This window comes from Tenrec ecaudatus, chromosome 2, assembly GCF_050624435.1.
Source record: "Tenrec ecaudatus isolate mTenEca1 chromosome 2, mTenEca1.hap1, whole genome shotgun sequence".
Lineage (NCBI taxonomy): Eukaryota > Metazoa > Chordata > Mammalia > Afrosoricida > Tenrecidae > Tenrec > Tenrec ecaudatus.
The window spans coordinates 279,601,785-279,606,515 of record NC_134531.1 but is presented as its reverse complement, the minus strand read 5'-3'; the positions used below and the strand labels follow the sequence as shown (position 1 = coordinate 279,606,515).

Sequence of the window (4,731 nt, the reverse complement as noted above, 5' to 3'; positions counted from 1 at the left end):
TACAATTCAGAAAAACAGAAATAAACTAGTGTTGGAGGGGGTGTGGCCAGATAGGAACTCTCATCCACCACTGGTGGACCTTGTAGGTATGTGCAGCAGTTATGGAACTCAATTTAGCAATTTCTAAAACAAATGAAAATCAGACTCCATATGACCTAAGTGTTAGTAAGGGTCGACTAAAGAAAAAAATCTATGGAGATACTTAGATGTGTGTAAGAGAGAACTTTATATCAAAGAGCAATTGTCCCAGTCTAGACCAGATCAAGTCCATAAGTTCAATATTACCCATATATCAATATTAATCCATTAATTCCTCTTTAGAGTCACAAAACCATGCAATGCTGCTGAATGCAAGAAAATCACAGGCCAGTGGGTGTAAAGTCTTGTGGATCCAGTGGTGGTAGATCTTAGCACTGGCATGGGGTCCTATATGGCTTCATGTGGATTGAGGGTGCTGGCTGTATCAGCATAGGTCTATGTGGCTTGTCAACAGGAATTTCTCATAGGGAGTGTCTCCAGTGAGTTATTTATGCCCTTCATGTCTCCAAATGAGGTCATAAGGCTATGGCCTGATTGACAGGCTAGATCCCACCCCTTCACAAGTTGACAGGAGATTATATAACTGCCACAAATCACCCCTTGTCAACTTGACACTTTTACACAACTCTTTATATGAGGATAGGTTTATACACCATGAAGGAACATAACAGTTAATTTGTCCACACAGTAGTACAGAGGGCTCAGTTCAACTCATTTTAATGGAACACTTAATATACTGAAAGTCCTTCAACTCAGGAGGGTTGCTGGGTCCAAGGTCAAGGAAGCAGAAAGCTGAGTCTTCGCTTGGGTAATGCAGGTAGAGTCTACCCACAGACAGCAAACAGCAGGTAGGGTCACCAACAGTCGGAAGCTCAGGAGCTTAGCAAAGGAGGCCCAGGTGTGATTTTAAAATCAAGCAATGCAAGATGACAGGATCCATCAGCCTCTAGTTCAAGCAATGTGCACACCAGCAGTGTGGCTAAACAGGTTTTAAAGGAATCTCAAGCTCTAGTGACACAATCCATAGTTGGCTTGTTCCACATTTAGTGTAGCTAAGAAGTTGAAGCAGAGAACTAGTTAAAGCAGATCACCAGATAGTAAGAGAGAGACAGGGGCGGGCCTTGCTGAGCCAAGGACCTCTTTGCCCTCCGATCAAACTGTGACCTGATTAACCCCACATGTTCCTATTGGCCAGGTTGGCAAAATAAACCTACCTATTACACCCAAGCAATTTTCCTACTAGGTGTATACCCAGAAGAGTTAATAAATAGACCATGGCCTGCCAGACATCTGCACTCCAATGTTCACTGTGGCACAGTTCACAATCGCAGGAGTTGGCAACAAACTAAATTTCTATCCATGCATTAATGAATTAGAAAATTCTGGATATATATATATGTAAATATATATATAATGCATTCTCAAAAGCAGTGATGAGAGCATCCTCTGATAGACCTGGGACAATTGACCATTGTTCTTCTGGTTTGTTCTAGGATGCGAAAGAATACAAAGTCCCTGTGCTTTCTGGCTGTCTTTGTGGCAGGCCCAGATTGAATGAGGGAGTACATAGCCAGTCTGGAAGGTGGGTGTGCTCCCACCAGTACTGATGCAGTCTTCCTTTCTCCACAGTAACGCAGTGGGCAATTCACGACCGATGCCTCATCCCGACTGGCTGCTGTTCATCCACACGACACCAGGACTTAGACAAACAGAACTGATATCATCGTGAGCTCTTCATTTACTTTTGACCCTGATTTATTTGGAGCGGAGGCTTTTTTTTTTTAAAGAAAAAAAAAATGTCGTGTAGGTTGTCTAAAATAAAATGCATTTAAACTCAAAAAAAAAAAAAAAGCAGTGATGAATGCATGAAGCACATCATCGCATGGCAAGTGTTGGAGGAAAGTATGGTAAGTGGACTAGGCCAAATACAAAAGGACAAGTACAACATGTATCCACTGAAGTAGGCTTAAAAATCACTCGGGGTCTAGGGGGAAATACATTAAATGAATAAATTCCTGGAGTGAGGTTCAGGCACTCTGGCAGGGGTCAGCAGAACCCAACCCAGGGATGATTATGGCAGCCAACTAAAAAGGAGGGGGAAATTTAAAAACAAACGTGGATGTAGACAGTGTGGGAACAGGGCTCTAAGCCACCAATGGGGAGGGTATTGTTTATGTCTCCACAGGAAAGGGAGAGAGGGACCAGACCTCAACCTGGTACACGAAGCCTTGAAGGCAACATACCAGCATGAAGCAGCAAATTAACAGAGAGCTCTGTGGGGCTGGAGACAATCTTAGCTCCATCCACCCCCTCCCATCCACCCCAGAATATTGCACTACAGAGGACAGCACTGAAGATGCAGCCTGGGGAGAGTGGCAGGTCTGCCTAGATTTCACAGGAGGAAATAAAGAGTGAAAGAGAGTATGAGAGAGAGAGAGAGAGAGAGAGAGAGAACCACCACCTGGCCTACCAAGTCCTGATGGCACTCTTGCCCACCACCAGACAAGATATCCCCTTACCAAACCACAGCACTGCAAGGAACAGCACTGGAGACAAAGTACAGAAATTGTGCCTGGACTGTGCTCCCTTCCCTCTCCCTCACCCTCAACCCCATCCCCCACACCCCTACTGGAGCAAAATACTAAGGGAGTACAACAGAGCAGCAAAGGGAGCAAAAACAGTGAAGTCCTGAGGAATTCCAAAAATAGACTTCAGACTCAGAGGGCAGGGCTTGGCACCTCATCAGACTAGATCTGTAAACATGCATAAGAGTCAGCAGACAGACCTGGGACTCTTTATAGACTTTTTTTTCCTGTTGTTCTTTTTTTCCTCAAGTCTATCTATATAAGTTAGGCAAGATAAACAATCTTGAGGAAAAAACAATGGGACCAATGGTTCCAGGGGGACAGGGGAGAGGGAGAGGTTGTGGAAAGGGAGGGGGGACCCAACAAACTCAGTGAGTTTATATAAAATTGATTGTGAGGAGAGAAAGAATGCCGGGTAGGGTTTGATCAAGTGCAATGTACCTGAGAGAAATTACTGAGAGTCTAATGTATGTCAAACAGGATAGTGGGACAGGAGGAAAGTAAAAGTAAATAGAGAAAAGAAGTAGAAGGCAAAATACATTTATAGAAGTATAAACATATATATGTAAATATATTGATATATAACAGTAGGTATGTAGGTCTATGTACATATATTTATATGTTAATTATCAAGGTAGCAGATGGACATTGGACTTCTACTCAAGTCCTCCCCCAACACAATAACACTTTGTTCAAATAGCCTGGCATTCCTTGATGCTCACCTTCACTACACAATTGCTGAAGTCAAAATGGGTGTGTGAGCAAAAGTGGTGAATAAAGCTGATGGTGACTGACTAATAGAAGAAGATACCATCTGGGGTCTTAAATGCCTGAGATTAAACAAGTGCAAATCTAGCAGGGAAGCAACAGAGCCCACATAGAATAAGCACTCCAGCCTGCGTGATCATGACGTGTCAACGGGATATGGTATCAGGTATCAGAAAACCCAAACAAACAATCATATTGATGCAAATGAGGAGGTTTGGAATGAAGACCCAAAACCCATCAGTAGACAATTGGACATCCACTCCAAGAAGGAACACAAGGAAGGGACGTGCTAACCAGGGTGAAGTACAGCACTGACAGAACACACAATATTCCTCTCATTCTTTGATGCTTCCTCCCCCCCGAACCCCACTATCATGACCCTAGTTCTACCTTACAAATCTGGCTAGACCGGAGCATGTACACTGGTACAGATAAGGGCTAGCTACATAGATAGACCCATCTGGACCAATAATGAGAGTAACAATACCATAAGGGTAGGGGGATGATGGGGAGAGAAGGAAGGAGTAAGAGGGAACTCACCGCAATGATTGATGTAAAACAACGCGCCTCTCCCCGCTTAGGTGGACAAGCATTGTGAAAGTATCAGGCTGCTAAAAGCACAAGTTGATCTGTCTAGGAAGAAGTACAAACAAGCGTTCCTTAGAGGCACAGATGACAAGACTTCATCGTACACATTTTGGACATGTTGTCAGGAGAGACCAGTCCGTCCCCAGAGAAGGACATCATGTGTGGTAAAGTAGAGGGGCAGCAACAAAGAGGAAGGCTCACAAGGAGATGGAGTGACACTGGCTTCAACAGTCGGCTCAAGCATAGGAATAGCTGTGAGGGTGGCGCAGGATCAAGCAGTGTTTGCTTCTGTTGTATAGAAAGTTGCTGTGGTTCTTAATCAACTCATTGACACCCAACAACAACAAAATATTTTCTGTATTAGTTGATAAAACTTTACTGCTTCATGTATCATTTGGCTAAATAAGATTAATGCCTGTAGTCATCTGATTTTTATAAATACAAACTAGAACTGAGACTGGGAGCCTTGGGGTGTAGTGGTTATGTGTTGGGCTGCTATCCCCAGAGGAAGCAGTTGGAACCCACCAGCCACTCCATGGAAGAAAGACAAGGCCTTGTACTCCAGGAAAGAGTTAGTCTCTGAAATGCATACCGGCAAGTCTACCTTGTCCTGATGAGATCAGTAGGAATTGGAATTGACTCAATGGCAGTGAGTTTGGTTCGGGTTTGAGATGTCCAAGTGTAATGCCAATAAGATGATATTTATAAAACGATAAAGCTAGTTCTTCCTAATAAAATTAAAATAAGAGAA

At 43.5% G+C, this 4,731-nt stretch overlaps 1 non-coding gene across 1 annotated transcript; it reads left to right on the top strand.

The window, feature by feature from the left end:
* The first annotated feature begins 1,476 nt into the window (after window positions 1–1,476).
* Window positions 1,477–1,609, top strand: LOC142442114 (small nucleolar RNA SNORA31). The gene has a single exon (XR_012783361.1). It is a non-coding gene; the product is annotated as a small nucleolar RNA SNORA31 (small nucleolar RNA).
* The last annotated feature ends 3,122 nt before the right edge of the window (window positions 1,610–4,731 follow it).